Source organism: Trachinotus anak, unplaced genomic scaffold (genome assembly GCF_046630095.1).
Source record: "Trachinotus anak isolate AG129_WGS33_773 ecotype Australia unplaced genomic scaffold, CSIRO_AGI_Tana_v1 ptg000003l, whole genome shotgun sequence".
Taxonomy (NCBI): Eukaryota; Metazoa; Chordata; class Actinopteri; order Carangiformes; family Carangidae; genus Trachinotus; species Trachinotus anak.
The window spans coordinates 597,501-607,415 of record NW_027273854.1 but is presented as its reverse complement, the minus strand read 5'-3'; the positions used below and the strand labels follow the sequence as shown (position 1 = coordinate 607,415).

Sequence of the window (9,915 nt, the reverse complement as noted above, 5' to 3'; positions counted from 1 at the left end):
TTGGTCAGATGAGACCAAAGCTGAACTTTCTGGCCTAAATGCAAAGCACTATGTTTGGCGGAAAACTAACACTGCTCATCACCCTGAACACACCATCCCCACTGTGAAACCTGGTGGTGGCAACATCATGCTGTGGGGGTGCTTTTCTTCAGCAGGGACAGGGAAGCTGGTCAGAGTTGATGGGAAGATGGATGGAGCTAAATACAGGGCAATCCTGGAAGAAAACCTGTTGGAGGCTGCAAAAGACTTGAGACTGGGAAGGAGATTCATCTTCCAGCAAGACAATGACCCTAAACATAAAGCCAGAGCTACAATGGAATGGTTAAAATCAAAGAATATTCATGTGTTAGAATGGCCCAGTCAAAGTCCAGACCTAAATCCCATTGAGCATCTGTGGCAAGACTTGAAAATGGCTGTTCACAGACGCTCTCCAGCCAATCTGGTTGAGCTTGAGCGATTTTGCAAAGAAGAATGGGCAAAGATTTCAGTGTCTAGATGTGCAAAGCTGGTAGAGACATACCCCAAAAGGCTCGCAGCTGTAATTGCAGCAAAAGGTGGCTCTACAAAGTATTGACGCAGGGGGGCTGAATACATATGCACACCACATTTTTCAGATTTTTATTTGCTTAAAATTTTGAAAACCATGTAGCATTTCTGTTCCAATTTACAATTATGTGCTACTTTGTGTTGGTTTATCAAATAAAATCTCAATAAAAAAATATTTAAGTTTGTGGTTGTAAGGTGGCAAAATGTGAAAAAGTTCAAGGGTTATGAATATTTTTTCAAGGCACTGTATCTATTGTGTCCCGCTCCCAATTTGCAGCTGGGATTGGATATGAGAAAATAAAGATTGGTTCCCGCAAGACAGAGGGTAAAATGTGCGGGAATGTAAGAGCAGAAGGTGTTGGACACACACACACACACACACACACACACACACACACACACACACACACACACACACACACACACACACACACACACACACAGTGGACCTGAACATGGGTCAAGGCCAATGAGTCTGAGTTTATATAATTATAAAATAATTAATCGTATCATTTTCTTTTGATAAAAAATGAAAATGGTCCCACAGACCTGAACACACAAGGGTTAATATGTTCATCACATCACAGTTTCAGCTGGAAAGGCTAGATCTCATTTTAATGACTTCATATAAAGCTGCTTGGTAGTTTGTGAATTTCAATAAACAGTAAAGAATAAAGTCTTATTTCAACCTGTATTGATATGCCTTCATTTATTTATTGATTATTTTGATGTGATACCAAACATAAAAATATCTGTTATAAAACTAGTTTCACATCCAGTGAAAACCGGAGGAGTCCTAACATCAGGACTGACCCAGGAGCAGATTTTCGTCTCAGCATGAAATCGGCCTCTGAACATCTGATGGAGGAAATGTGCTGGAGTGCAGCTGAGCAGCAGGGGGCGGTGGTGCTGCTCAGAACAGTGGAACAGCTGAAGTCCAACAGGAAACAGCAGCAGACAGAAGCCGGAGCTGAGCCGACGTCTGGAGAAGACCTGAGGTAAATCTGAGCTTCAGGTAAATGTTCGGTCCCTGCAGAACTGAGTGTGGTATCTGTAGAGGGTGCAGCACCTCTGCCTCTTCTTCATCAGATGGATATGACTACTAACATCAACCCGTTACTGACACACCCATGTGTAGCTGCACCATGTAAATGGTTTTATTTTACTGTTTCTTTTAATTTGATGTAATTTGTTTTTATTTATTTTTGTTTTATTATTATCATGACTATTATTTTGTTATTTTATTTTGCTATTCATTGCACACTGTACTTAGATGTGACTAAGACAAGTCTTCCTCGTCCATTCACCACTTCACTCCCTGACAGAGACAAACTTGAGTCCTGTATCAGAGCTCAGGTGTAGCGGGAATGTTTATTAACTTGCCCCGAAACACAAGGAAAATCTATAATCATGAGGAAATGTAAATCATTTAATCCCTGATCACCTCCACCCATTGGCTGTGTGTAGATGTAGAGACCGAGGGAGGGGGAGACGCTGGGCATGAGTCAGTCCTCTGCAGCTTCTGTGAGTAGTGGTGGAAAGTAACTAAGTACATTTATTTAAGTATAGTTTGGGGTACTTGGACTTTAGTGGAGTATTTCTATTCTACACTTTCACTGCAGTTCAGAGGGAAACACTGAACTTTCTTCTCCATTACGTTTATTTGACAGCCTCAGTTTCAGATGGAGATTTGTTAACAGCTGACTGTTACTGACTGAAGGAACCTGCCTGTGTCCTTCTTTGATGTCCTCACCGACACCTGTGTCCTTCTTTAATGCAGCTTCATGTTTGAGCTGAAGTCACTTTCTTTTCTTCACTTCTGTAGACGTGAAAGCAAACACAAAGTACCTTGATCTTCCTTTCTACATAGTTTTGTGTGGATTATTAAATAAAATATCCAGTCGTACAGAATACATCCACGGGTCATTGTCAAGACAAAAACAGGACCAATGATGCATAGTGACAAATAAATGAGGAGGTCTGGTTTTGTTAAATGACATGTGAACCACTTTGCTTACACTCTGTATATTACACAGTTGTCATGCTAACAATGTTAGCTAAATATGTCACTGAACTTTTTGCTTGATGCTAACATCCTGTGGCACACAGTGCACACGGTCTGTCCTCGATCCGCCACAGAAGTTCAAACTTACAAAAAGTAAATGAGGAAAATTCCTGACTGGAAAAAAATGGAAGGACAAGTTTTGTGACCACACCGGAGATGATGGAGGTTCCTGTAGGAGTGAGTGGACTCACATATGGTCACTGAGCTATGTTTAAACGGCGCACAGATCTACAAATCCAAATAAGATGCTCTACAACAGGACCTGAGGGTCTAGGACCAGTGGATGTTCCAGTCCTGGACATTTTTAACCCCACAATATAATGATACGCTAACTGTTGACCATGGATGAAATGCTATATTACCATGGTAGGTAATAGGCTATAGGTCATACATGCTAACATTAGCATCTTACATTAAAGCAGATAAACCTACTGTTGAATCCATTAATGACATTTTTGTTCTGATGTTTGTGGTTTTCAGACAAAACTAAAAAAAGTCTTGACTTAACAAACTGTCCACAGAGTCTCTCTGACCGCAGCTCCAGACTCAGCACTTCAACATGTGGACAAAGTCTCCTCAGTGTTCTCACATTATTTGGATGAAAATGTTCATTGTGTGTTAATTTTGTGTGTTTCAGTGTTGAACATTGAGCCTGAAGAGAGCATCATGGGTAATGTGTATGGCAGCGAGAAGGATGTGAACACTTTTGTGAGGGGACTCACCGAGGGTCCAGATCTGAGAGTTAATCAGAACATCGTGAAGTTCTGCAGCCTGGATTCTTCAGAGAACCTGAGACGATACTACAAGCAGAGGAAACTGGAGGCCGCTGACTGCGCTGCAGACTGGATCAAGAACCTGGTGGAGAAGCTGGCTGGCTTAACATCAGCTCCTGAACTGGCGGGCCTCGGAGCTCTGGTCATCGCCATCCTCATCGACGTTGTTTCCTTCAGTCCACCTGAGGAGAGCACAAAGGAGGCTCTGAGATGTGTGTTTGCAGAGGAGAAGGCCTCGGAGGTCTGGGATCAGATCGACAGGGAGATGATAGAGGGCAAGTGCAGCTTGGACCTGACGTGGTATGTGGTCCTGCATAGTCGATACCTGGTGGATGAAGACTCAGACCTCCATATCATGCGCCCTGACTTAAACTATAACGAATATTTTGAGGCTTATTACAATCACAGGTACAGCAGACAGAAGAGTGAGGTCCAGCAGTACTTCAGAGGAGTAGGAGAGAACCTGCAGAGTCTGGTTCATCAAACAGGCTCCTTTAATGTCCAGTGAGGCTGAGGCTTTAGTCTCCAGAGATGCTCCACATGGACAAAAGTATGAGGACGCTCAAGCGCTCCCTCCGTATGTGACAGTTGAACATGAGATTCTGGTGCCTTGAGATAATGTATGCCATGATTTACTTCTATATAAATGAAATTGGATTGAAAATTGAACTTGTCACTGGTCCTCATGTTTCCTTCACTTCAGAGGTTCCCTGTGGAGTTTCTGCTCACAGTCAGTGTTACTGTGTGATTCCTGGAGCTCTAATAAACATGATGGATGTGTTTCCTTCCATCAACAAACAGGTGTCTGTATTCCATCTCCTTCAGCCCTCAGCCTCATCCTCCATAGACACTGCTGCTGGGACTGATGACATGACACAGAAACAACAGCTGACAGCCCATTTCACAGAGTAAAGACACAGTTACAGAGAAAAACATTAGTAATGATCACACAGTACAGTAGATGTCGCCCCTCACACACAGTCAGGAAGACTCTTAGTGTCGGAGCCAGGGGAAGTACAGGCAGCAGAGCAGCAGGGGGCGCCACCAGAGTGTTTGTGCTGCTCTGAGTCACTTTCAGTTCAACAGTGACACAGCTGAAGTCAAACAGCAGCAGACTGAAGCTGGAGCTGAACTGACGTCTGGAGAAAACCTGAGGTAAATCTTTACCACCTGAGTCTTAGTTAAATGTTCAGTCAGAGCGGATGTTATAGTATCACTACACTATTATCATTTTATCATATTTTTATCATATTTTTGTTGTATAGATATATTACCATTACATTGAGAGGATACACATGCCACACATCATATTCTTGTCATTATTACATCACAAATCTCTTTAACTGTTTTGTTTTTGTTACACTGTCTCACCAATAAAGGGAAAATAAGAATAATAACAATAGTAATTTATTTGGGGGACTTTTTTTTATTCAGGATTTTTTTACACAAACAATTCTGGCATCGATACCAGCATTAATCATATGTGGAAGAATGACGTCTGTGTAGCAGTTTTTATAAGGCCATTAAAAACTGTATCAATACATTTTATGTTAATATCCTATACAAGGAGTTTGTGTATTTAGTCAAAATGAAATATATGGAGTCTAATTAATAGATCAATGTTTAATGGCCTTATCAAATCATTCAGTCATTTTCCACATATGATTTAAAGGATAAATTCAATCCTAAAGTCATTTTAAAAACAAACTTCAGAAACATAGAATAACTATTGATTTCCATCTCATTCGTTCAGATTAGGAACATTTGATAAAATAGTTTTGTTTGATTTGAGTCTTATTGAAAAGATCAAGTTTTTATAAAGACGTTCAGACCAGGTTCAGACATAGTTCTTAATCATTTGGCTCTAAACCTTCTTCATTGAAAGTTAAAATGTTTTTGGAATAAAATAAAATAAAGCTGACATAGTTTTTGACACATCTGTTTACTGTTTGACCTTTAACCATCTTGTATGTACTCTACACTTATCTTTACAGTGGACTGGTTTAACAGTCAGTGCACAAAAACTTTACTGTTTTATGGGAACAAGATAAGATACAGTGATTTGTCTCTTTCATTTACTGAATATAGACTAAAGTTAAGGTAACTACAGTGTGACATTAGTTCATAACAGGACATTTAAAAACATGACAAAAATATGCATTAAATACATTGAATTCAAATTTTAATAAATAACTAACTAAGTTAAATAAAACACAACTTTAATAGAATAGATGATATGATTTTTTTGCAGCTGTGAGCAGCTTCTGTCTGTATATAAATGTGTTGTTGGATTTCAGTGCAGCATTTGAAACAGTAATGCTTTTATTCAGAGGTAAGTGCAGTGAGTCATGCCATTCTTCAGGGAGGTTGCTTAAGACCACTTCTGTTTTGTATTTTTACAAAGGGCTTGACTTTAATTTTGAACTGCGATGTTAGCAGATGATTCCACAATATATGCATTAGCACACATCTGGAGAACTTAGTATGGTTTTAAATGAGGGATCAAAGTTAATAAAAGACCAGGGAACAGTAAATAAAATGGCTCTTAATGTAGAAAAGACAAAAATTGTGGTTTCTTGTTAAAAGCTATACCTATTGTACACTGAGCTATAGGAGATTAGCCACTGACATGGGCTATTGGAGGATCTCATCGAAGGGGTTTTCTGTCCCCAGCACTGCTGGGTGGTTCTCGATGGTTCTCAAATGGTTGGAGTCATGGAATCATCAAAGGTCATATGCGTCCTTACGCAGGGTTAGACCGTGGGTACATGGGATCCAGGGACATAGAAGCTTGGGTCCTTAGGACCCCTAAATGTGGCCAAACTGAACATCCATCTAGGGCTAAATTAGGACCAGACCAGGCTGATTATCAGTCTTTAATTTTGGATTAAATAACAGCCACAACGTTCATGGACACTGGGTGTTTGGTGGGTGAGGACTAACTGATGAGTTTTGCTAACCTCACTTTATCTCAGGTAAAATTGTTGGAACAGACTTGCTGGACTGTAAACTTGAGCTAACGTTAGCATAGAATCTACTAATGCAGTCTACCTTAGCATCCAGGGCGGCTCCCACTTTTGAACCCTGGTTTTAACCTTGGATGTAACACTAGTTTACCACCATAACAACTGAGATAGTTGCTAACATTAGCACCTGACATTAGCGCAGACAAACACACTGTTTAATCTTCAGATTCCTGCTCCTGTGGTTAGGGTTTAATAAACAGACTGAAAGTCTATTTTCAGATCATTTGGCTAAAAATGTTCATTGTGTGAATTTTTGTGTGTTTCAGTGTTGAACATTGAGCCTGAAGAGAGCATCATGGGTAATGTGTATGGCAGCGAGAAGGATGTGAACACTTTTGTGAGGGGACTCACCGAGGGTCCAGATCTGAGAGTTAATCAGAACATCGTGAAGTTCTGCAGCCTGGATTCTTCAGAGAACCTGAGACGATACTACAAGCAGAGGAAACTGGAGGCCGCTGACTGCGCTGCAGACTGGATCAAGAACCTGGTGGAGAAGCTGGCTGGCTTAACATCAGCTCCTGAACTGGCGGGCCTCGGAGCTCTGGTCATCGCCATCCTCATCGACGTTGTTTCCTTCAGTCCACCTGAGGAGAGCACAAAGGAGGCTCTGAGATGTGTGTTTGCAGAGGAGAAGGCCTCGGAGGTCTGGGATCAGATCGACGAGTGTCTGAAGAGGTGCATGATGCACATCAACAACAATGATGAGCTGAGGAGCAACATCAGACGGATTGAGATCAAGCTGAGTGAAGCGCTCACCAAGCTGAAGAACTCCATGGTGAGGGACGGGCAGATGTCGTCTCAGGCTCTGAAGGCCTGGGTCAACGGGGCGGCCTTCCACATCCAGATGCTGATCCACCTGGTGAGACTCAGCGGGACTCAAACCTGTGACCCTGTGGAGAAACTCCTCTCAGCGTACCAGAGCGACCTGGACACACTGTTGGGAAAGCACAGAGAGATGGTAGAAAACAAGTGCAGTAAAGAAATTAAGTTTATCCACCACCAGGCCCCTTATGCTCAATACCTGGTGGATGAAGATTCAAAGTGGCATCGAATGCTTGAGAACGGCAACTATAACGAATATTTTGAGGCTTATTACAATCACAGGTACAGCAGACAGAAGAGTGAGGTCCAGCAGTACTTCAGAGGAGTAGGAGAGAACCTGCAGAGTCTGGTTCATCAAACAGGCTCCTTTAATGTCCAGTGAGGCTGAGGCTTTAGTCTCCAGAGATGCTCCACATGGACAAAAGTATGAGGACGCTCAAGCGCTCCCTCCGTATGTGACAGTTGAACATGAGATTCTGGTGCCTTGAGATAATGTATGCCATGATTTACTTCTATATAAATGAAATTGGATTGAAAATTGAACTTGTCACTGGTCCTCATGTTTCCTTCACTTCAGAGGTTCCCTGTGGAGTTTCTGCTCACAGTCAGTGTTACTGTGTGATTCCTGGAGCTCTAATAAACATGATGGATGTGTTTCCTTCCATCAACAAACAGGTGTCTGTATTCCATCTCCTTCAGCCCTCAGCCTCATCCTCCATAGACACTGCTGCTGGGACTGATGACATGACACAGAAACAACAGCTGACAGCCCATTTCACAGAGTAAAGACACAGTTACAGAGAAAAACATTAGTAATGATCACACAGTACAGTAGATGTCGCCCCTCACACACAGTCAGGAAGACTCTTAGTGTCGGAGCCAGGGGAAGTACAGGCAGCAGAGCAGCAGGGGGCGCCACCAGAGTGTTTGTGCTGCTCTGAGTCACTTTCAGTTCAACAGTGACACAGCTGAAGTCAAACAGCAGCAGACTGAAGCTGGAGCTGAACTGACGTCTGGAGAAAACCTGAGGTAAATCTTTACCACCTGAGTCTTAGTTAAATGTTCAGTCAGAGCGGATGTTATAGTATCACTACACTATTATCATTTTATCATATTTTTATCATATTTTTGTTGTATAGATATATTACCATTACATTGAGAGGATACACATGCCACACATCATATTCTTGTCATTATTACATCACAAATCTCTTTAACTGTTTTGTTTTTGTTACACTGTCTCACCAATAAAGGGAAAATAAGAATAATAACAATAGTAATTTATTTGGGGGACTTTTTTTTATTCAGGATTTTTTTACACAAACAATTCTGGCATCGATACCAGCATTAATCATATGTGGAAGAATGACGTCTGTGTAGCAGTTTTTATAAGGCCATTAAAAACTGTATCAATACATTTTATGTTAATATCCTATACAAGGAGTTTGTGTATTTAGTCAAAATGAAATATATGGAGTCTAATTAATAGATCAATGTTTAATGGCCTTATCAAATCATTCAGTCATTTTCCACATATGATTTAAAGGATAAATTCAATCCTAAAGTCATTTTAAAAACAAACTTCAGAAACATAGAATAACTATTGATTTCCATCTCATTCGTTCAGATTAGGAACATTTGATAAAATAGTTTTGTTTGATTTGAGTCTTATTGAAAAGATCAAGTTTTTATAAAGACGTTCAGACCAGGTTCAGACATAGTTCTTAATCATTTGGACTCACTGACGGTCCAGATCTGAGAGTTAATCAGAACATCGTGAAGTTCCATACCAGCGAAGCTGTAGATTTGGTCTCAATATTGGAAACAATGACCCCTCCTAAACAAAGAGGACTTTTTAATGGTTTATTAACATACAGTGCATCTGGAAAGTATTCACAGCACTTCACTTTTCCCACATTTTGTTATGTTACAGCCTTATTCCAATTTACCTCAAAATTCTACACACAATCCCCCATAAAGAAAAAGTGAAAAAAAGTTTGCTTGAAACTTTTGCAAATATATTAAAAATAAAAACCAAAAAAGATCACATGTACATAAGTATTCACAGCCTTTGCCATGACACTCAAAACTGAGCTCAGGTGCATCCTGTTTCCACTGATCATCCTTCAGATATTTCTACAACTTGATTGGAGTCCACCTGTGGTAAATTCAGTTGACTGGACATGATTTGGAAAGGCACACACCTGTCTATATAAGGTCCCATAGTTGACAGTGCATGTCAGAGCACAAACCAAGCCACGAAGTCCAAGGAATTGTCTGTAGACCTCCGAGACAGGATTGTATTGAGGCACAGATCTGGGGAAGGCACAGAAAAAATTCTGCAGCATTGAAGGTCCCAATGAGCCTCCATCATCCGTAAATGGATGGTATCGCCATCCTCATCGACGTTGTTTCCTTCAGTCCACCTGAGGAGAGCACAAAGGAGGCTCTGAGATGTGTGTTTGCAGAGGAGAAGGCCTCGGAGGTCTGGGATCAGACGAGTGCCTGATTAGGTACAGTGTGAACGGGAGGAACAAAGACCAGCTGAAGAGAGACGTCGAGCAGATTGAGTTCAAGCTGAGTGAAGCGCTCACCAAGCTGAAGAACTCCATGGTGAGGGACGGGCAGATGGGTTGACTCGTTTCAGTCTCAGTGTTTTGACCCAAACTTGTCTGTCGGATGT

General features: G+C 41.2%; 1 long non-coding RNA gene across 1 annotated transcript in view; it reads right to left on the bottom strand.

The window, feature by feature from the left end:
- Positions 1-9,857, bottom strand: part of LOC139609879 (uncharacterized) — a 69,553-nt gene extending 59,696 nt beyond the window's left edge. Inside the window, exon 1 of the long non-coding RNA XR_011685388.1 lies at positions 9,182-9,857. This is a non-coding gene — a long non-coding RNA (uncharacterized lncRNA). The remainder of the gene's footprint in view (positions 1-9,181) is intronic.
- Positions 9,858-9,915: the final 58 nt, after the last annotated feature.